Source organism: Carettochelys insculpta, chromosome 13 (genome assembly GCF_033958435.1).
Source record: "Carettochelys insculpta isolate YL-2023 chromosome 13, ASM3395843v1, whole genome shotgun sequence".
NCBI classification, from domain to species: Eukaryota; Metazoa; Chordata; order Testudines; family Carettochelyidae; genus Carettochelys; species Carettochelys insculpta.
In genome coordinates, this window is record NC_134149.1 from 27,319,350 (window position 1) to 27,343,582 (window position 24,233).

At 44.8% G+C, this 24,233-nt stretch overlaps 1 protein-coding gene across 2 annotated transcripts in view; it reads right to left on the bottom strand.

Annotated features, from left to right (window-relative positions):
* CYSLTR1 (cysteinyl leukotriene receptor 1) overlaps nt 1–13,825 on the bottom strand; it is a 32,809-nt gene extending 18,984 nt beyond the window's left edge. For both annotated transcript variants that reach the window (XR_012647337.1, XM_075007976.1), the window contains exon 1: nt 13,392–13,825. The gene's annotated coding sequence lies outside the window, so the exon portion shown is untranslated. The remainder of the gene's footprint in view (nt 1–13,391) is intronic.
* Between the last annotated feature and the right edge of the window lie 10,408 nt (nt 13,826–24,233).

Genomic DNA, 24,233 nt, shown 5'->3' on the forward strand with positions numbered 1-24,233 from the left:
CTGCCAGTGTAGCCCTGAAATCTTGGCAAGCGTGGCTTGTTCTGCAGCTGTTCCCATGGCAGTTAGTTTGCAGCTTTTTACCTTGCACAGACTGGTCTGTTTAGATTCTCCTGAGGATTCACAGAGGGGTCGATCTGCTCTCATGAGACTGTTACAAACTCTTCTCGCACCCTACAGTAGCATAGTGCTCAGGTTTTCCAAATTATACTTCCAGTAGGATCTCATACGCATGATTCAAACTCAAGACCGACACAGTAAGTGAAATGCTTTCTAGACATCAATCAGGTTTCTGCTATTAGGTGTTTACCATCTCAAATAATCCTTTAACCTTCCACAGTGTACTGAATACTTACAGCTCAGTCAAAGTCAGTGAGGTCACCTGGTTATAAAACACCACAAAGTCTCACCTAATGTTTTCCTGAACAGTTGAATTAGGGAACATACTACTACTAGGTATTTCACCATTGGGTGGAGTTGCTGAAGCTTTTTTTTTTTTTTTTGAAGCAAAGAGTAAGGGCAAAGTGCTCTACTCAGAATGGGGACCTGCTGCCACCTTTAAGCAAATACTATTGATCTTGGGCCATTTCCACCTTGCTGACTAGACCTTCTCAGCTCTGGCCCTCCCTTTTACTGGGACCCCACTCTTTAAATACCCCTCTGAAACCAGCCCCCCACTCATGCATCTGATGAAATGGGTCTTTGCCCATGAAAACTTATGCTCCAAAATATCTGTTAGTCTATAAGGTGCCACAAGACTTCTTGTTGTTCTCGAAACTACAGACTAACACGGCTACCTCTCTGATACTTCTAAACCTGTGTTATTTTAGTTGTAATTTAAAATTTATTCTTTATTGCTGAACTCTGCCAAAACCACCATTTGTCTGGTAATGTATTAGTAAGGAGTATGCAGAGATCAATTCATCAACATTTTGCGTCTGGAAATATGGATTCAAAGTTTCTTTCATAAATAAATATGGCAACCTATGACATTCTGTTGTGGGCCGTCTGGTTTGCTTTGACAGCATTACTGGCTGCTTTGCGACAACCCAGATCCCATTACTCTTTTCAGCAGCGGTAGTTCACAAGCTATACATTCAGATGAGCTTGGGTGGCTTTTTGCACGCAGGCACAACCTCTCTGCTTGCCTTTGCAAGTATGGCAGCCTGGTTCTGGAAAAGCAATGGAGCTATGGGCTGAGCGTGGGAGTGGAAAGGGGACAGTCCTGGACGAGTTTTGTGGGAAAGTCTGAAGGGCACCTTCCTGCATTCCTCTTGACTAATGCCATCACCAGTCCCTCCCTCTCCTCATAGGAGCCCTACATGTTAGCCTACCAAAATCTAAATGCGGGATGAGGGTTTACAGTGGGACGCTAACTAGCAGGACAAGTTTCAGATAACATGGGATGCACTTCTTGAAGAACAATGTCCCTATAATCTTCCTTTGGTGATTCAGCCCTTCTGTTGCTGGAAGACCGTAGTCTTATTCATCAGGCTGGGAAACGTCCCATGCCCAAATCAAGTTTTAGCCCTGCCTTCAGGCACCATTCATAGTACAAAGCTCCAGCAAATTCACAAAAGAAACACAGAACTTCCATTTGGGGCTTTCTATCCAGCTGCAGCTCCTAGGGCTTCCCTCCTGGAGTTTTCCTTTCCTAAGCACTTCTGTAGGACACTGTCCCTTCCTGCGGCAACTCTCTACGGTCCTCCATCTTGCTGTACTTTCCTGCAGCTCTTTATAAGGAGCAGCTATCCACTTCTCAGCTGCATCTGATCAGTGTATGGAGCTGGCTGGTCCCAGATCTCTGGCCCTTCAACAAGGGGGCCGCTCTGTTACACACGTAAATGGTTCAGATGCTAAAAAGATTATTAGGATAACTCAATATCTGTGGCAGGGGCCTTTGAAAGAAGTGCTATGAAGATAAAGATTTACCCCCCACATAAGATTTACCCCCCACATTTTCTCTCTCACATAAGTATTTCTTGGGGGATACAGTATTAGAAATGCTCAGAGGCAGACTCTGAATGACATGTAAGCTATCACACCTGCTGCTATTTGTAAAGAACCTGCCTGACTGTCTCTAGAGGGGGCCCCGAGATTTGCATGTGGGTCAGCAAATCTGATCTAATGGTTTGCTCAGAATCACTTCCCAGCAGCGGGTAAGATCCCATCCTCTGTGACTCTGAGTGGACTAGTAACAGAGAGGTAGCTGTGTTACTCTGTATTCTAACAAAGCAAAACAGCAATCAGTAAGCACTTTAATGCAATGATTTATCAGGTGATGAGCTTTTGTGGGACAGACCCACTTCATCAGCTCAGTTACATTTCCAATACAGATTGGCTTCTGTACCTACTTAACTTAATAGACACTTGCGGTAAGTTAAGTTGGGACGACAGCGTTTGTGTGCCAGTGCTGGGTTTAGTTACAGATGCCAGCCTGTATTGGAAATGCAGTCGATCTGATGAAGTGGGCTGGTCCCATGAAAGCTCATCACCGCATAAATCATTTTGTTAGTCTTTAAAGTTGCTACATTTCTGCTGTTTTGTTTTGTCAAAGTGGAGTAGGCAAACCTTCATCCATGGCCAAGTTTAATTTCCTTATGTAGCCTCTGTTCCCCTTTGCAGGTTATGTTCAGTTTCATTGCTTTAGATAAAGCAGTTTAGACTGTGGGGCTGCCTGATTTGACCCAGCTTAAATCTCTTAGCAGTAGCATTTTATAATGTTTGAAGTAGATGAACAAAAACAAAAAGATCCATTATCCACTTTAAAAAGCTTAGTGTCTTCACCCTCAAGCAAGAAGTTTCAGATGATGTATGGGAGAAAGAATTAATACATGAAGGCATGGTAAGGGTTTACCTGCAAGAGTTTGCTTAAGACTGTGAACTCTTTGGAACAATGGCCGTCTCTGTTCTGTGTTTGTGTTGTGCCTAGTACAATGGGGTCAGAGGCACTATGGAAATACAAATACCAAATATTAAGACCACAGGATGTCAACATCGTCTTACACATTTCCAATACTTCCACTGCTTAGTGGGCTCTTAGACCAGTCACAGAGAGGTAGTTGCATTAGTCTGTTTCTTCACAAAACAAAAAATTAGCCCTGTAGCACTTTAAAGACTAACATAATAAATTATTAGGTGATGAGCTTTCATGGGGCAGACCCACTCCTTCAGATCTGGAAATTCTGATAAAAGGAAACTGACGCAATGAGAATTTTACAGATAGAAAAAAAATGAAATGAAAACTGACAAATCAGCCGCATAGGACAGAAAGCAGGGGCAAAGTGTGGGGAAAAGGGGGAAGAAAATTACTGACAGCAAGTATCTGAGTGATCTCAGGCACGTCATTTAACTTAATAGACACTTGCAGTAAGTAAGTTGGGAGGATGGCGTTCGTGTGCCCGAGCTGGGCTGCTAGGTTTCTAAATAAAAAAAAAATTTCCTTTAAAATCATGAGTCATTTGTAAGCAAAACTAAAAACCCACTCACGAATACATGCCACATTCAAACAAGTAGGCTGACAATAGCAACCAAAATATGTGACAGCTCTCGTCTGTATCTGTTCAAAGAATTGATTTGCTAGCTGATGATAACTGAGATTAGTTTTGCATTGTCTGAAGTTAGGTACATGTAAACAGGCCCTCTCAGAGCATGACAGTGGCCTGGGCCACTTTGAATTTAGAGGCTCCAGCCCAGCCCCAGCCCCAGCCCCAGCCCCAGGTCCCTGACACAGATAACCTCCCATCCGCATGGTCATACTAAAACCAAAAGAATAGGTGAAAATGAACACTTGAGACATTTCTTTATTAACAATTAAGTCATTATGCCAATAGCATGTACAGCAAACCCTTGATTTAACAGACTAATGGGGGCAAGGGGTGGCCATTAATGCTGAAGTCCGGTATAGCCAAATGGTTATACCATATGATGATGCACTGACCTTCCCAGCCCTTTACTCACTCCTGTTCTCTGCGCCCCCCTTTCCTTCCCCAGCTTCCCCTCACACCTCCACCTCCCTCTCCCAATTACCAGGACAGGAGCTGAATGCCGGCCTGGCTCCTTCCACCTCCTGCAGCTCTCAGCACTGTGGCTCCTCCAGCCCCCATCTCCGAGCCGCTCACGCAAAGGTAGAGTGTGGCTGCCCCCAGCCTGCCAGTGGGCAGCAGCCTCTGACATCATGGCTGCTGCTAAGCACCATTATAGGCATCAGTGGCTGGGTGCCGACATGCTCCACGCACATGGGGCTGGGGGAGAAGAGCTCCTGTGCCCTGCTGCAACCCCTGCCCCGGTTCCTCCAGCTCTGATGGCCCCAGCTGCTCCTCCAGCCCCAGCGGTGGCTCTGGTGAACCTCCACCATTTATTTAGAGGGGGGCTGGCAGACAGTGTCCATTATTTCCAAAGTCCATTATATCAGGGCCCACTAAATCGAGGGTTTACTGTATGTTAAAAATGTAACTTTAATTGTGAGTTTCCATTGCAAGCAAAACTTTCCATTTTAGGAATGTATTTCTAGCATTGCTGTGTGCAAACTTGTTGATAACTGAAGAGACAACAATTTGCATGCAACATCACTGTTTAATTTACATGCAACATCACTGTTAATATTAAGCCTTGTGAGCCCATTCAAATGCGCTCATCTCATTGTAGAATGATGGCAGATATGTACTTGTTTTTAACACATTGAATATGCCTTCACCTGAAGCCACCGATGCAAGGAGACTGACAAACATATGTAATGCAATTGTGATATTAGGAAATACAGTTGACAGGCTGAGACAATATTTCTAAAAGCTGTTCTTTTGGCTTACAGTACAATTTGAAGCTGGTGAAGTGTATATGTTTCAGGAAGACTATTGTGTCACAGAAATCTCTTGAAATTTTATTGTTTTCCCTTTGTTGACACTGTTCAGCTGCTGAATATAGATCTTCATCACTTAGGTCTCTGAACTCCCAAAGGAACCCAAAAAGGGTACACATTTGTTGCAAGGGCTCAAATTGATGGGTAAGACCAGATTCAATGGAATCAGTCAAAACAAAATAAAAATAACCAAAAAGACTTGATAGTGCCTTTCTGCATCAGTTTGAGACCCGCAGCTGTGCTTGGTGGAAACAGATGAAATATCAGTACCCATGCTACTGATCTGGACTCAGAAAGGACTGATAAGTATCAGAGAGGTAGCCGCGTTAGTCCGTATCTTCAAAAACAACAAGAAGATCTGACAAAGTGGGTTTTTGCTCATGGAAACTTATGCTCCAAAATATCTGTTAGTCTATAAGGTGCCACAGGACTTCTTGTTTTTTCAGAAAGCCCTGTGTCCCATTGAGCATGAATGTTTTGACTCTCTTTAAAACGTCATTTAATGCTATTCCTCGCAACATCCCATGTAGCACAGTGTGCTTCAGTTACAAGATTCGTTTTGTGGATCATTTTTAGCAGCTTCGTCCATCTGGACGATATTAAAATACATTCAAATTTAGGTGTATACTTCTGAATTATGTTGAGCTCACAGTGAGCCTGAGTTAGGGAAGGTAAGAGATTCAAGCTCACTTAAAGCCTCTCTCACAGAGTTCAACTGGTTTGAGGCCATCATTTCTTGCTGACCATGTTGTTGTTGATATGCATGAAGGGAAACTGGCAGAGGCTGCTCTGGAATTTCCCACTTTTCAGGGCTGCCACTGAAAAGGTTGTACGATTGCTACGAAGCAAGTGGTTGCTTCCTCGCATGAATCAACACAATCACACAAAGGTGCAAAAAGTATCCAAAAAGTTAGTTGAGTAAAAGTGCAGCTGCTTTCACTTCTGGATACTTGAGTACAATCTAGATGTGATGTGTGTGTGGCTGTGGGCGTGTGCATGTCTGTACTTTTACCCCGTAGTTTTCCAGAGGGACATCAGTAACTTGTACTTAAGTACATTCCTCCCAAAGCAGCTGTACTTGTATTCATGTAACTTTGGGGTGCTTTTTCCACCTCTGGCAGTCAATACCAACAAGATTTAGTGTCCTGTTCACAGAAGAGGAGAAAATACAGTTTGTATTTTGCTCACAAAGCACTGCTTGTAAACCATTGTACTTCCCAGCCACATTGGATCCGTTGTCCTAGGGTTGGCCAATGCAGACTTGAAAATGTCATTTGAAGCCTTCCAGAATTTCTAATACATCAATGGCTGTTTCTTTTCCTTTTTTTTCATGAAATTATCAGACAAAATGAATTATTCTTCAGTTGGAACCTTTGAACTTCCAGCAATTTTAACATGTCAAACAACCATGGTTGTCTGTTCTTTATGAGAACAGTGTGGAGTTGCATCAATAATAATGGAAAAAATACTTCACATATGGCTTGTCTACACTAGCCCCCTCCTTCAAAAGGGGCATGTAAATGAGTCCAATCAGAGCATAGCAATGAGGTGATGCAGTGCATATGCAGCACCTCATTAGCCTAATTCCTGCTTCAAGACCTTCGAAGTTGCTAACTTCAAAGTGGCAGCAAGCAGTATAGTCACCAGCATCTTCAAAGTACCTGTGCAACTTTGAAGTTCCCTTACTCCCACGGCATCTCATTGCTCTTCTCTGATCAGGCTTGTTTACATGCTCCCTTTGAAGGAGGGAGCTAGTATAGACAAGCCCATACAGTATCTCTTCAAGAGCTGTTGTTTGCACAAATGTCCCTCACAGCTCAAGAAACTCATTTTGTATTCTGGAGAACAGATAATGGACCTGCATGCATTTCCCACTTTCTTGTGATTCGCGAATGTGTTTAACGTGGCCTGATAAAAGTGGGTCATACTTGCTAAGAAGCTCAAGTATACCGAGAAAGTTTCCATTTGCAGGGTCTCCAATATGTTGACTGGAACCAAAAAAAGGCAAACCCATTCAGAAAGAAATAAAATGACATTCAATATGCACTCAAGGAATTTTTTTCAGTTCTCAGTTTCTGGGTGTGTCTATATTAAGAACTAACTTCGAAGTTAGGCGCTATATTGAAGCAGCCAGCAGAGAGTCTACACACATTTTTTTCCTTACTTCGACATTAACTTTGAAGTAGGGAACCCAACTTCAAATTCCTTACTCCATTCCCAGGAATGCCCTTTGAAGTTTAACTTCAAAGTAGGGTGTGTGTAGAAGCTCTACTTTGAAGTTGCTTACTTCAAAGCTGTACTTTGAATGAAGCAACTTCAAAGTTATTTTTGTAGTGTAGACACAGCCGTTGCATCAAGAAGTCCAATATCAGGTTTTGATGCTACTGTTGTTACACTGTCTCCTGTGCTAGTCATAAGTTCTTGCTCTTGCTGCACAGCATCTCCAAATTCCCCATTTTCCACCCGTACAGTCTCTAAATTGAGCGTAGATTCTGCATTTATTGCTACGATTGGCATGTCTGTGCCTTGATTAATGACCTCCTCAATTTGAAGCAGTGGCACTGACATGTCATTTGTGGGTACAAAGTTTTTATCATCAGAACTGGAAGAGTCACTGGCAGTATGATCACTGTCTAATGGCTGAGGAGCCTTTTCTATGAGAAATGAAGTTATTGGCTCTAAACTCTGAACTGCTGGTTCATTCTGTTGCTTTTGCTGTCTCCTATGTGTACCACTTTCAAATCTTCACATCATTTATGTATCAGCTCTTTTAAAGCACAGTAACATACAATAGATTACTTCGCAAAAGGTATTGGTTATACAAAATTTTAATTGTATATACTTTGCAATGAATATTATATAATAATGGTTTGGAGGTGTTAATTGCTACGGCCCTTACAGCCATATTTCAAAGTCTTGAAATTTCATCGCTAATATGTTTCTGTTTTTAAACTCCTGTAATAACTTGTGTGCTATTGTGAATAGGAACATGGGCTGATTGCCAGATTAGACATAAAGTTTATTAAACTAGAACTAAAAATTTATTATAAAAAACAAGTCTTTAAAGTTGAATAGATAAACTGGGTGAGAGGTAGCTTACAGATGAGCCTGATATGGTAATTGCGCATGAAGACACATAAGGAAAAAAAAAAAGGATACAAAAATCTCCTGTGCAGAGATAAACTTCTAATTTAAAGGTTAAACTCACCCTCAGACCAAGCAAAATCACTTTACAGTAACAGAATTAATTACGACTTTCAAAACCTCTAAACTATGCAAAGAGAGTAAATAGCATTTAACAATGTAGACTCACTAGTCACAGAAGCTGCTTCAGTCTCCAGTCACGCCAATGAAAATTCAGATGTGACCAAAATATTGGCGAGGGTCTGCGGTCCCCCAGTGATTTAAATCAATATTTGCAGGTACATATATCTTCTTTTGTTCTCTATGTTATAACTTGCAAGGTGTATAATAAATGGAAATTACTTGGTAAAATAATATTAAAATTTGAGGCCCCTTTGTCTCCTGATGCCTGGGGCCAAATGGACCTCCTGGCCCCTTCTCTGATAGGGCTTGCATGGAATTTACAAACACAACCAAATGTTTTTACTGATACAGTCATAATCAATCGGACTTTTTAAAAACTAAAGCAGTTTCTGTCTGTAGTTGGCTGATTCTGAATCAAAGCTTAGATCTGAAGTATTCCAAATCAGAGTCCAAATCCAGACATGAAATTTACCAATAATCCCTTGTTCAAAAAATAGTGGCCAAACATCCAACTTTGGGTAAAAACTGGACTGAACTTGTGATTTGTATTTACTGCTTGTTTGTATATTGTGAGTATAACAGATCCCTTTATTTTGGGGTCCTTTGCATAGCTGCAGTGCTTTGAACTATTTATCTAAGCACAGCTGCAGCTACCTGGTAGGAATGTAGGCAACCAGAAGGTGGCAGCCATGCTTAATCAGAACAAAATCTATCCCAAATTAAAATCACCCCCAAACATTTCAGAGATGATTAACTTTTTGTTATTCTTAATAATTCCTTATCTCCTGTGCCTGAGCACCTGGTGGGGTTTGAATAAATTACACTGGAAAATTATACTGATTAATTGCATAAACAAGATATAGATGCAAGTATAAGATGCTAATGGGGATGTTTTCAAAATAAAGTATAATCATACCAAAGTATCAATTCTGTTGCGCTTAACGATGTGAGCCAGATTTAGTTCTCTCTGAGGAGGGGTGCAGGAACACCCTGCAAACACTGAACTGGGACAGCAGTTTTACACTTTTTTTAAAATCCTTATTGTTATATTTTAACTTCAAAGATGGAGTTAGAGGTAGCCAGAAAATACAAAACAACCTGAAAACCTTGGTGGGTTATATGGCACAGGGTTGAATCAGCTTGCAGCAACCATGTGATTACTTATATATTTTCCTTTCAGTTAGAGCACGCATGTATATTCCTCTGTGCTATGCCTCAGAACCATTGGTCATATACAGATCCCAAGGCTAGAATTAAGCAACTGCTTAACTTCACTTGCACAAGTAGCCCCAGTCCCACTTAACCCAGTGAAACTGTGAGGTAGTGTTTGCAGGATCCACCTCACAGCATATCATGTTTATTTTATAGTCTGTTGTTTTATAACAGAGTCCCTGAATGGATTGGCTAGGTTAGGGGTTCCTAATCTATGGGTCAGAATCCCAGCTGGGGTCATACTATCAGTGGACAGGGTCATGAGTCTGTGTGCAGTGGGCACCATTTTACTCTACAAAATGGTGGCCACCATGCTGTCTGGGGTTGTGGGAAGCAATGCAGTCTGGAAACAGGGTCATGAAAGCAAAAAGTTTGGGGACTACATTCTAGGACCAGATCTTGCTTTCCTGAGGTTCACGGGAGCTTTGCCATTGATGGGCTTACCAATTCTTGTGATCTTATTTCAAGTCTCACTCTATTTGGGGTAAGCCACAAAGCCTCAACTGTAGGCATCAGAAGATTGCATGAGAATTCCTCTTTCATGACAAAAACTGGAGGTCTGTAGCCCTCATGGGTTGCAGAGACAAGTCTGAAAGTATGAAACATGGGACCCTAACGTCTCAGAAATCAGAAGGCAAAGAAAAAGAAACCCCAAAGGAGGTATTACCATGGCTACAGTTACAGGAGCGAGTTTTGCCAACAAAACCTTGGTTTTGTTGAGAAAGCTGGTGGAACGTTCACACACAAAATGTGTTTTGTTGACAGTTTGCTGACAAAACAGCACTTTTACCAGCAGCGTTCTGCCTCTCAGCCATGAGGCGTAACGCTGCTGTCAACAGATTCTGTTGACAAAAAAAAGCTGTGTGGGTGCTCGGTGTGTGTGTGTGTGTGTGTGTGTGTGTTGCCTCTTTTGTCAAGAGAGCACCCGGGCAGTCTGACAGAGCACATCTGTCAACAGAGTGGATTACTCTTTCGATTCACTTTCAATGTGCGGCTGCATTCTGTCGACAGAAGTTTTATCTGGAAATCTTTTCCAACCGTGATTTCTGTTGACAGAGTGCTGTAGCGTAACTGTAGCCTGTGTCTTGAAGTCTCCCGATTTTTAAGGCAGTCATGATTTTTGGGAGCCTCAGCTCATGATTTCTGAGGCTGGCAATACTGTAATGAAATGACTTCACGCTGCAAAGGATCAAGCACCTAGTTCCTCTTGCCTTTAGCACTGAATTTGCAACCACTTGACCTCATGCAAAACTTTTCTCAGAAAAAGTCAGTAGAAATACTTGTGTGCAAAGTTGTTTGTGTGCAAATGATTGCAGGGTGGCTGCAATAGAGGAGAATTTCTATTTCAGTTACATGAGTATTTTGGGTTTTGATTTTTAAATAAGCAGCTTTCTTTTGCCCATGAGCTTGGTGGAAGCTGAAGGATTTAATATAAGTACATTTGGGTTATGTGGATTGTGTGTGTTCTTCTTTTGTCATTTCCTCTCTGGATCATTTTATTATACTATGCAGTCACTAAGCAGAAGTGGGTCAGTTGTGATTAAGTTCGATGTCTGCAGCAGAAAAGAGAGAATGTACGTGAAATCATAAGGGAATTGTAGTGCCTGAGAAAGGTGCTGGAAATTGCGGTTATCTGTTTACCCCAAAACAGACATAGCCTAAGCTAGAGGGTCCTCACATTGCTTTCTCAATGTGCTTTAATTGTGAACCAGTGGGACCAGCCCTGGGTTTAAGATTGCAATTCATTTTCTATGCTCATTGACTGTGTGAGCTCTTCACTATGACTTTGTCTACACTGCGGATTTTCCATGATTCCAGCTCCAATGTAGCAACATCTGTGCAAACTCCCTAGTGTAGACAGGCAAAGGCTCTATAAGCCATAATTGGCACCTGTGTGTTTTACAACCATTTCTGTTGCTGAAGGCTCTCCTAGTGCAAATAAAGGCTGCGTGGTCTACACTAGAGGTTTGTACTGCTGCAGTTACATTGGCAGTGGTCTGCCAATGACTGAAATGTGGCAAATTAATTCCCCCTGTGGACAAGCACTAAAGTGTGTCAGCAACACTTTCAAATTGTGCTGGCAGCATTCTGATGTGGAAACTTACCTCCTAAGAAGCTGTTAAATGACAGCTCTCAGTCATAACTAATCTGGGGCTAGATTCAAGCCAAGCTAGATGTGAAATATTTGACCTTCCATATTACTGATCCCAAAGATCAGCCAGTCTGTCTGCATCTGTTCTTTCTGCCAGAGACTAATGTTCATCGCATGGGATTTTCTTCATATCAATTAGGAACATTAGGTCAGCTATAGGTTCTTATTTTATAGTAGGAAAAGTTACGTGGAAGTGCACTTTTGCTATAGTTCTCTACTATTCCTAGGTTCACCTCTATGCTACATCTTCTGTGGAGATGTTAACTGGTAAAGAAATATGCTTGGAAAAGGTCACTGATGATCTTTCTCTTCTGTGCTTTGTATTTTCCATGCAAACAAAGTATGTGGAAGTGTAGAATCAGGAGTGGAGGATTAAAAGGGGCTTTAGTGGGTCATCTAGCCCAGTCTCCTGCACTCCAGTGAGTGCTATATGATAACTAGATCATTCCTCATACGTGTTTGTTTAACCTATTCTTTAAAACCTTCACTGACAGAGATTCCACAACCTCCTCAGGCAATTTCTTTCACTGCTTAAGAAAAATCTTCCTGTCAGAGTAATTAATGCCCAACAAATCAGACTAAAATATCTGTTCTATAAGGTGCCACAGGACTTCTTGTTGTTTCAGAGCCTTAATGTGATACCATTCAAGCTCTCTCAAAAGTTTTTCTACACTGGATATTTTCTTCTACATTTCCCAGTGTGGTTACCCTGAGTTCAGTTTCGCTCTTAATAACAAAGCTGGGAATGCTAGTATAGACAGGCCACCAGTGTTTTAACCCCATGCTCTGTCTGGAGTGGTATATATAACACGGTGGTTAAAACACAGATGACTGGCGTTCACGCATTGCCTCTATCTCGTACAAGATTTGAAATGACATCAGACAGAAGTTTTTGGTGTTGCTAGTATTCGCTTTATTACAAATAAGGTACTTTCAAGCTGCCAACCTTAGTCAAGAGTTTTGTTATGACTTGGACACCTTTCAACTGGGTGTTTGGAATATTGATGGTTATTGGGAAACATTTTCAGTCAATACAAGGCACTGCTTGCCAAATCCAAGGATATGAGCTATATTTGTTCATCCTAATATTAATATTTCTATTTTTTTTCTTGGAGACCTTTTCTGGTATTACAATGATCATTACATGAGAAAGGGTAAGCAAGGTTCTTCATATTATCATGTAAGCAAATGAGATCTGCCTACTTCTGACCCTCTTGAAAAAACACCAGGCAGTGCTCACCTCTAGGACGGAGAAATGTGTACCCGTCTCTTGCTCCAGTGACAGACATTTCCCAATGTAGATTCCTCAAGGCAGGTTCCTAAGCCCATAATTAGCAGCTGAATAAAAGTGGCTTGCTATTCAGCAGTGCAGAGACCTAACTGGATTTAAGGAACCGTACTTGGAAATACCCAGGCTTAAAAATTTTCTTCCACATCCCCCCAAATTCTTCTACAAAGGATCAAAAAGTCTGGCATGACATCTGATGGCATGGAAAAGAAACCCAGCAATTGCTGCACTTTGGAAACAAATTCATGTTTTCTCCTCACTGAATCTGCAGGCACATCCTTCCCCACAAAACCCTAGGAACTCCCCAAACAAGTCCCCTCTCCATGTTATTGAGGAATCCATAAGAAACCCTACAATGGTCCTTATTGAACCTTTGCAAGAGTTCTGCCCCATACATTCTTTTCCCATTAAGTCACTGCAGTTTTCATTTACAGATAACATGCAATTTTATACACTATTACCAAAAATGCCTAACTACAGGTTGCAAAAAGTGGTCTAGGCAGAGGAGATAACATTTCCCTGCTACTTTTGCAACTCTCACTGTACCCAGCAATCTGCAGTTTTACAACCATAGAAAGAATCTTTGCAATCAACATTTAAACACCAGCTCATCTTACCTTTTAAGTCTCCAACTTGACTCACTGGATCTTTTTGCTGTTTTCACCCTTAGAAGTAAGTTAAAGATTTTGGGGAAGTCGAAGTTAGATCTGGAAAGAAAATAATCTGTCTGGGGCTGGCGTTGATACGAAGATAGTTACCACACACCTTACATGAAGAGCACCCAGTGAATTTGAATTTTCTTTAAAAGAAAAAAAAAAAACCTCTATAGCAATTCCCCCTGAAGGCAGCCTGCTTGTACTTCATCAAAACAGCTCCTTGCTCTGAAAGGAGGCAGCATGTGACTATTGGCTAATGCTCAGAGGGGAAGAAGAGCACAGCCCACAAATAGCTAAATATTTGTAGTTAAGAGAAAGTCACTTCATGTCATTCTCCTGGTGCAGGAGGGGAAACAAAACACAAAGAGAGAGCGACAGAGAGGCTTGCCAGTGCATCTGGCTCTTCTAGGTCCAACCTCCCAGCTGAGAGAGCTCTATGGAGCCGAGAGTTCTCCAGCTTTAAAAGAACAGCGTGTGGCGTCCCTCCCCAATTCCTGTGGCTAGGGAGTGGCTGAGCCCTATCAACAGCATAAAAATAGATAACTTTCCCACAACTCATTGATTTAAAAAAGTGGTTTAGACAAACTGATGGTCTTACTTGGAGTATGCAGCAGTGAGTCCAGAACAGACCAGAGGGTCTCTTTTGAGTTAATCTGTCTCAGATACCCTCTTCTGTTCCCTTTCCACATCCATTGCTTGGGTGCTTCCCATTTTTGTTGTTAGCATTACAAAAGTTAAAAGTGTAAAGAACTGAGGGGCAATCTTGAATGACTCTATCAGGGTCTGGGAAATGAAAGTTTGGTAGCATGCTCTCCACTGGTCTTGGGCTCAGTACAATAACTGACACAATGGGCTGGGATTGTCAAAGGTGCTGAAGGAGCCTGGTGATTAAAGTGTATATTTCTAAGGACTTGTCTACGTGGGACTCTACGGTGTGGCAAACCAATAAGTCTATGTGCACTAGTTTGCCATGCAGTAGCATAGAATCATAGAGTCATAGAACAATAGAGCTGGAAGAGACCTAAAAAAAGCCATTGAGTCCAGCCCCCTGCTCTAAGCAGGACCAAACCCATCAGATCAGCACAGCCAGGGCTTTGTCAAGGTGAGACTTTAACACCTTCAGGGATGGAGGCTCCACTACTTCCCTGGGTAGACCATTCCAATGCTTCACCACCCTCCTAGTGAAAAAGGTTTCCTAATGGTCAACGTAGACCTTCCAAACCGCAGCTTGAGACCATTGTCCCATGTTCTGCCATTCGTGACTGCTGTGAACAGCCTCTCTCCAGCCGTTTTGCAACCCCCTTCAGTAAGTTGAAGGCTGTTATCAAGTCCCCCCTCAGTCTTCTCTTCTGCAGACTAAACAGTCCCAATTCCCTCAACCTTTCTTCATAGGTCATGTGCTCCAGCCCCCTAATTATTTTGGTCGCCCTTCGCTGGACCGTCTCCAGTGGATCCACATCCTTCCTATAACTGGAGGGGATTGTTGCTAGAGTGCCCTAAAAGTGCCAGGGCACACTGATTTACATGCTTTAGTGGCAGCCGAAGAACCGTCTGAGGGCAGGTCTACATTAGGAAATTAGGTTGAATTTGTTAAGGTTGATTTTGCAGCACTGGTTTTCATGAAGTCAAGGATGCATGTCCACACTGGCACATAAAGTTGACACAGCACCCTCCCCTCTTCCCCCCCTGCCCCCAAGGCAGGGAGGGAGAGGTCAGTGGTTTGAGCATTAGCCTCCTTAACTAATGGTTGTGAGTTCAATTCTTACAGAGGTCATTTAGGGATTTGGAAGAAAAAGATTTAAAAAAAAAAATCTGTCAGAGATGATGCTTGGTCCTGCCAAGAGGGCAGGGGACTACACATGTGGACCTCCTGAGGTCCCTTCCAGTTCTACAAGATGTGAACCTCCATGTTTTTTTTTCCTTAGGGTGGACAGCTTCAACTTGGTCAGCAATGCACTGTGAGTACCTATCCCACAGTCCCTGCTGCCCCACTGCATTGTGGGTTTCTGTCCCAATGTCTTATGGGACGAAAAACTGCCATGGGTGGTTGTGGGTGTGTGCGCCAGCCTCCCATAGTGCGCCTGTCTTCTCCCCCTCCCTTTGGAAAGCAACATCAAAAAGCATTTTTGCACCCATTTGTCACTGGGTGTCCATACAGACACCAATGCAAGGTGAGCATGGAACCCAAGCAGCTTCAAACTGTTGCAGCAAGCATTATGAGTGCCTCACTTATTATGCTGTGGTGTGTGCAGAGCCTAAGCAGCCTTCAGAGCAACGAAGACTCTGAGGACACGGACATACATGAAGGTGAAACACCGGTGACGAGGAATGGGGAGATGCTGGCTGCACTTGACGCTTTGTACACAGAAGAGTGCTGGTTCTGGTACCAGGCAGGAGGGCTGAAGCAGATCACTTGGCTGCTAATTCTGAGCAGCCAGACACTGGTGCAATAAGGAGAGCACCGTGAAGAGCAGTGCTAATCAGGGAGGTTTGAAAACCAGCTCTATGAATGGCCAGACAGTGACATGACAGTCATCTCTGTTGCTCTTAAGGAGCTGCCCCCCCTCCCCCCCCGTATGATGTGTGCTGAACCTGTAAACCCGGTTAACGCCTTCCCACACGCAACACAAGCAATAAGGATGCTGCTTTTGAGAGTTTCATCATTTTTATTTAGGAGACAAATGTAGCACACAGTAAAGGAGTTCAGGGCAGAGGTGGGTAAAGAAAGCCAAGGGGCGATTTGCCCTCACAAATGGGGGATTGCCAGCTCTCTGCTCTGGGGAGGAGAATTCTAGGCTGCTCTTCACCCACCCCTGCGTTCCAGGGTGCTGATGGTGGGAGGGTACAGAACATGGTGAGGAGGGCATGTGGTTCATCATGGGCTACAGTGGGGCTCCATGCTCCTGTAGTAGGTGCCTCAGGAGCTCTGTTTGCTGCTCCATCAACATCTCCTCCTAGGTCTGGACTTCCCACTCTGAGCGCTCTCTGCTCTTCTCAATCCACCCTCCCATCTTCCCAACCTGCTCTCCTCTCCTGCAGCGTGGTTCTCCTCCATGCATTCAACTGTGCCCTGTCCATGTGGGTGGCTTGCATAGGCTGTAGGAACATACTCCCTGCATTTGTTTTCTCTTTCCTATCTGTGCTGGAGGGTCAGGAGGATGGCACAGGGTTGAGCGGTGGTCAAAGAGCCCTCTGTTGAGCACACTACAACAAAACATAAGGGAAGGCCAGGCACTAAGGAGATACATTTAGTGTAGGTGAGATGAGTTTTACAACACACCAAGTAATTTCATGCAAGAACCTTTGTGCCAAACAGTTGTGTTCTGTGCAAGAATAAACTTTGGATTTTAAGTGTCCTATGTGCAGCAGGTACTAAGCCTAAGGAGCCTGCTTGACTCGGTTCGCTTCCAGTCATGTTATGTGGCGAGGTGGAGGATAGCTCAGTGGCTAGAGCACTGGTCTTGCAAAGCCAGAGATAGGAGTGCAACCCGGTGGGGGCTTTCAAGGCTTTGGGTCATGACAGTGGTAGACAAAAAAAAAAAATCATGGGGGGGGTGACTGGCCTCAGTGACCTCTTGAGGTGCCTTCCAATTCTAGGAGATCTGTAAATCTCCATGGTTTTTTAAAGCCGTTTCTGCAGCCGTGCACACTGCATGTGGGGGTGTGGGTGCGTGATGGTTTTGGGGCTGCGGCAGTCATGATCACTGTGTGCTTCCCTGCCCTGCTTTGCTGGGCCATTGAGAGTTTCCCTTCGCCAGGAGACTAGGGAAGGGAAGAGAGGAGGGCAGGCGTGGCAGTGCAGCTTATGCTGTCGGGGTTCTGTGGTTCTCATGGTCACCACATGTTCTCCCCCACGCTCCCTGGGTTGGAACAGTGAAAGTTTCCCTTGCTCCAGCAGCCCACAGAGGCTGGGTAGTGCAGCTTGTGCTTCCTTCCTCAGGGCTGTGTGCATAGCTTTTAAAGTTGCTGCATGCTTCTCCCTGCTCTGCTGGGACAGGGACTGTTTCCCTTCCCACATGGGCCCAGGGAAGGGAGGGGAAGGAGGGAGGTGGTCCAGGCATGATGGAGCAGCTTGTGCCATCATAGCTTAAGGCTCCTTCACCTGCTTCCTTTAAGCTGCAATGCAACATATCAGCCTCCTTAGAAGAGCGCCCATTGATGAAGATTGGATGCTGAGTGAATGTGGACAGAAAGCTGGTCAGTATGCACTCCTCTGGGCTGCAATGACACCAGATTACTTGCTGGTGGCTAGGCATGGAAGGTGTTCTATCGTGGAGGTCAAAATAAGGCAGACTTCCCCAGAAATCCCCACTTGTTGCATGAATAAAAATAAGACCTCACCCAAGGTGCCCTCCCTGCCATCAGCATGTGGTGGAAAAACATCCTGGGAGGAGCGCGTGAGATTCCCAAGTTTTAAATGTTCTTGGCTGTCGGTAAGATCAGCTGCTCCATTTGTCTGCTGACCACCGTCATCGTCCTCCTCTTCCTCATCCACCATGTCTTCTTTGTTTTTGCCAGATGCTCGCTGAAGAATCTCTTAGGAAGTAGCCATGGTCCCCCCTAGAATCCCATGCCGCTGCTCATAGAAGCAGCATGTTTGCAGTGATAAGCCAGGACATTTCTTGGCTTCCTTCGGCTTCTGGTACATCCGAGCTTTATTTTAATGGGGCACTGCTGGGCTTCCCCTGCGTATTCTTTTTCCACAATGCCCTGTGAGGTCTTGGCATAGACGTCTGTGTTTGTTTGGGTGCTTTGTAGTTGTTCCAGCACAGCTCCATCTTCCCCTGGCCCCTAGTTGCTGGATCTCTTGCATGCTTCACGCTGGAGCTTATCTCCAGTGTTGAGAATTCATGGCCAGACGTACTGCTGAGGTGTGCTGCCTGCTCCGCTCACCATGCTGGCCAAACAAGAAATGAAATTCTAGCTTCCCCAGGCTGTTTTTTGCAGGCCTGAAGAGCAGCAGAGCTGAAAATGGTGGCCAGACTGGTCACACTGGGGCACTCTGTGGCACTTCCAGGGGGCCAAGAATTTCAAATTTCACATCACTGTCTGCACTACCCTAAAGTTGACCATGCAAGGCTGATTTTGGTGTTACTCCTTGTGAAAAGCAGAAGTACCAAAGTTGACCTTAGGAGCCTTTAAAGTCAGCAGAACAGACCCCGTAGCATGGACTGATTGCTTAGAAAACCGACCAAAGTCAGCTAAGTTTGACTCGATCTCCTAGTGTAGATCAGGCTTGAAACTCTCAGCTGTGAAGCTGTGCCCAGTGCTCAGTTTGTAACGAAAGAGATGCTGGTGCTATGCATTGCCAAGCTTAAAAAAGGCTGGAGCTCAGCCCTGGCGCAAGCTGAGAAGTGGCTGTGCCCACATGGGATGTTACGGTGATGCAAGCTGTCACACTGCAGATCTGGGTTGCCATGCTGTAATGGTAGAAAAGCCTTAACACCCTCCAGTGCTTCTAAGAGCTTAGCCCAAATAAATACACATGCACAACAATTTGGACCCCCTATACATAAAAAAATACAACAACACATAAGTTTTGACACACAGCAAGTATCAGAGATATAGCCGTGTTAGTCTGTAGCTTCGAGAACAAGAAGTCTTGCGGCACCTTACAGACTAACAGATATTTTGTTATATCTGTTGGAAATAATAGATTTGTGCAGAATAATAGATTTGTGCCCCCATCTAGCTCCTTTGTGATGGATAAAGACCTGATAGGGCTTGTTCGGGTATTTTTAATCCTCCTTGGTTTTTACACTGAAAAAATATCAGACAATTCAAACCTTCTCTTCCTCAGTTTTACTGGAGCTCTCCCTTGTGCCTCCAGAGTTGTGGAGCAGGAGTTCGCTTAATCCTTGATTGAGCACAGCTGTCAAATCATTAGCAAGGAGGAGGTCTTTTCTTCCCATTGCCTGCACAGTGTTTCAGATAAATGTTATAGATATTAATAGAAATCAGCAGGGTTAAACAGCACCCTCTTGGCTGGACAGTTTTCACTCCTTGAAGCCTGTGTGGCTCTCAACCTATTTGTTTTCTAGCCATCCTTAGAACTTACCTGGAAGAACAGTGTAGATGAGACTGCAAGTTTGTGATGGAAAAACCAGTGTGTGTGTGTGCATGCATGCATATTTTAAAATCTCTGACTGCCATTATGTAGCTTATGAGGCATAGAAGGCCCAACCTCAACTGGGTTCTTTGTATGTGACTTTTAACACCTGCTGGAAAGCCAGGCAAGCTGGAAGCCCAGTGAAGTGATTCCATTTCCTTTCTGGGGGCAGCACAGCAATCCACCCCTCTGGACAAAGGGACAGTGAGAGGGCACGCCAAGGCCAGTCTTCAGGGCAAGCTAAGCCTGGGTAAAGCAATTGTGGGTTAGCCTATCACTCTCTAGCATGACCACACCATTATCAGCACGTAGCTCTCGCGCCCAGCATCCGCTCTGGGGCTGTAGCTCAGTGATAAGCAATTCCATGATCTACATGGGCGCAGCCCAAGACTCATTGGGCTACATTCCACTGTGTCTCCCCATGCTTGTGTTCAAAAGCTGTTGTGGGGCAAGTGGTCTGCCCGCTCAGGGGGTGTTGGGAGGAGATAATCTAGATCTGGGGAATGTGATTCTTGGCAGGCACCTGCTGTGCTGTGACATGCTAGAAGTACAAGCCTTGCTCCTATGAATAGCTAGTGCCTTTTTGGAGGCAGGGTTTCTTTTCAGAGCCTCTGAAGAGGCTGTTGCCAAGAGAGAGTGGTGGGAGCTTCACAGGCTACTCTTGACATGGAGAAAGTGAACGCAGAGGTTTATGAGCAGAGGGTGATCAGGTGAAGATGAAAGGGTGGAGGATGCTGATGCTGCTTTTCATAGCAGGTCCCTCCCTAAGCAGGTCACCACTTCTGGACCAGAACGCCAGGCAGACATGGGTGGGACCAGATTGCAGTGAAAACATGGGATGACCCACAATAAACCCAGACTTCTGCCAGGAAAGCCCCATTTCTGGGACTGTGTAAGGAGCTTTCCTCAGCCCTTGAGCAGCACATGTACAGATGAGAGATCCGGGGCTCTATCACTTTGTGGAGGTTGCAAGTACTACAGCTTTGCTAGCAATCTGTTCAGGTAGGTAAAACCACAGCTAGCAAAGAGGTCACAGAGGTTTTGCCAGGCAGTTTGCTCTGCTGGTCATCATCACTATAAAGCTTGGAAAAAATCCCTGAAATAATTTCAGGGCTTGAATGGCTTAGGTTCCTGAGCTGTGCAAATGCAATCACAGCCGGGTACGTACCCATCCCAAGCTTGCCATTTCAAGCAAATACCTACATTTACAGGAGAGGAATGAGGATGCTACTCCAGATGCACCTAGAGGCAGGGCGCAGGATGCCATAATGTTCAGAAAGCTCTGGCCTTTTCTAGCATGGACATTGGACAACAGGAAATGGATCTCTTGGTTACCTGTTCACGTCATTCCCTCAGTGGCATCTTGCACAGGTCTTTGATACCAGTCTGGCCATTCTTACATTCTATATTTCTCCCTCACGCTCATCAAGCCATTGCCTGGGCCAACTGTGATTTTTTAGGTTGTCCAACATACTTTCTACTGCCTTGGTTGATGATGGCTTAACCTGGACCAGCCAGGCTAGAAGCAATTTAATCTACATGCTGAGCAAATGCAGGATGTGGTCGAATGAAAACAGGAGGGTGCTTATCTCTGACTAATGCTAGTGGCAGGTTACATCACAGCTTCTGTGCAGAGGCCAACCTTTGAGAGTCCTCTCAAACTGATACGCATAAGTCAGAGGATTCCTTTGAACTCAGGCATGCCTCAGGCCATCTCAGAGTAGGATTAGCTGCAAACTTTTCAAAAACGTGTGGAATTTGTTTTGCAGATTCATCCCTTGCCAAGCTAGAGGTCGCGTGATTAACGTGATGGTTGTCAAAAGGGCCTCTTTCTCTTGAGTTTTATCCAAAGTCGTGTCTGGCACCTCTGAAATCTTTGGGGGACCTAAACTGAGAGTAGTATTTTTTAAAAAAGGACAGGTTGTACAGTGCTCATGAGCCAATAAAGAAAAATCTTTAGAGGATTCCATTCGTACCTACATTGTATATGCTGTATGGCTTCACAGTTGTACACACTAACAGCTCAACAGTTATGTAGCTTGTTTTGAAATTTGCTATGCCTCATCAGGTGCATGAGGGTGTGGGATAGCATGACCCAAATTTAGTGTCATTTGTCCAAGGGGTCCCAAGGTTGAACCTCTCTAGTCTGGCACCTTCGGGACTCAACACATTGAACAAGAGAATTTGCCAGACCATGGGAGGTCAATATTGTCTAGCAGCATTACCAGCACTTTTACTGCTTACTGGGCTCTGATAAGACATTTAAAGGTAAATCAGTGCTAAATAACAGCACAGAATACTGAGAGCCAGAACTGGTGGCTGTAAACAAACTTTATGGGACTATGGGGAATTTGGACACACACATGATAAATGGCTGTCCGGTTAACTAAAGTCATGCTGGACCACAGATGGTGTTGGATTAGAGAGTGATGGACTGGAGAGAATCAACCAGAAGTTTCTTCTGCTGACTAGAGACCAAGAGATCTGTGACATAGGAGACAAGACGACGACTTAAGCTGTAAAGGGAGTAGGACATGAAGCTGGGGGGATTAAGAAATGGCAAGCTGATTTTACCTTCCAGAACTCCAATTTTTTTGTTTTTGGGAAAGAGCTGGAGATGGGGGTTGGGTTTATTGTTTATTGCAACAGCTTTATAAAGTTACGCAGCTTCAGGTTCTAGAAGAGGACCAGGCATGGGGAGGACACCTTTTGTGTGTGCAAGGGAAATCTTTCTCCTAGTGGCAGTTGAACTGAAAAGAGAAAGCTGGAGTTAGACTGCAGGTTACAAGGGTGGCAGCAGGAAGCATGCCCTGCCAAGCAATCTCAGAGACCACCTGGAAGAGAAAAATGGACCCAGATAAGATCTGCAATAATGCAGCCTCTGCTCAAGGGGGAAGCATTTGGAAAGTAGTGCCTCTATGAACTGAATGACAGGAAATTACATTGCCTGGACTTTTTACTTTTGTATTAGGTGCTTTTCCAGTAAAAATTGCTTCTTCATTCAAACCACTCTAACAGGCTAGTTTGCCGGATTATTTTTGACCCCTAATTTAAGCAGCATTGCTGGGAGGCCAGGAAGCTGGGGACGGAGAGGACTGGACAAGCTTAATGTCGTCCCACAACTATCCTTCATACTAATCATATTAGCTGGCTGAGATGCAGAGGCCTCCCTGAGCTCTCCTTTTTGGGGTCTCTATCTGGCTGTGCTCTTTCTGCTCCAGATTAAGGATCTCTGAGGCTGGTGTTCCCTCCCCCGCTGCTCTGAGCAGTTGTTTGGCAGAACAGAGCCATCCTAAGGAAGGGTTAAAAGCCCGGGGTTACCTCACAGGGCGGCATCCCAAGTATGTCTTCCTGAGTTTTAAAGCGGGGTTTCCTCACTTGGGTGGTGGCACCTACATCCCAGGGGCAGGGAATCTGGAATCTTGGGAAGCTTTTTAAGCAGAGTGTATAGAGGCAAGGCAGGTGCCCCATTTTCTGCACTCAGCCCTGACACCACCTTTGGCAAAAATTGGTGGTAACTGCTGGGAAGGGACACCTGGGGGGCACCTGCCACATGACTGCACTTCCCCCCATGTGACTCCTCCCTGCATAACCCCTTGCTTAGGGGAAGGCTACCCCCAGGACAGTGCAGGGTCTGAGACAAACCCCATTCCAGGCCATGCCTCCTTCTGCCCCTGCCCTGCCCCCAATTCCATCCCTTCTCCCAAGCCCCCACCCCTGCTCCACCCCTGTCCCATCCTCACCCCGTCTCCTGACTAACGAGCCAAGTGGATTAGCAGGGGACCCTGGGGCTGGCAGCAGAGGTTGTGGGCCCACTCCCACCCTCACTGGAGGTGGCAGAAGGGTATCCCATCCCACTCTGTCTTCCTGGCTGCCAGGGACATGGCTCTGCTTCCTGCCGCCGGAAAGTGCGTGTGGGGGAATGACGTAGCTGGGACCCGGGGGCACGGAGAGGGCTGGGGCAAAGCCCCTCTGCTTCCTGCTGCTGGTGGCGAGTGCAGGGGTGGGCCTGATCCCTACTGCTGGCATCAAGTCCTCCACTAGTCCCGTGTAACACCCTGGGCCTCACATGGCCTCCTAAAGCAGTGTTTGGGGGGCACATGACCCTTTGTAACCCCCAGAAAAATAGATATAAGGTAGGAAGTCAAAGACTAGGGGCCATAGCCAGACATGAGGACACCCTGGCTTACCTTGCACAATGACTGCCGGAAACAGCTACGCCTGGACCTGGGAAGGGTCAAGCCCAGACTGGGAGGCTGTCCAGTCCATGAAAGAAGCTTAGCAGTATAAATGAGGATGACATATTCCAGTTTCTGAGCACATTAGGCTTCACCAGCCTGTTTCGTTTTATTTCATTTAGTAACTTTGCTCAGCCTGTGATCACTTACAACCACTGGGGTTTTACTTCTTACACATAATGAACTCACTTTTTAAATGATTAAGCCCAGTGCTGTTGTGGGGTGGGGAGCTGCTGTGCAACTCTATTTACGTAAGAAATACGAACTTGCTTTAATATAAAGCTTTATACAGAGTAAGAGGGCGAGTCTACACTAAGAACTAACTTTGAAGTTAACCTTGAAGTTAGGCACTACTTCGAAGTAGCCAGCAGAGAGTCTACACACATTTTCCCTTACTTCAAAGTTAACTTCGTAGTCCGGAGCCCAATTGCAAAGTCCTTACTCCATTCCCAGGAA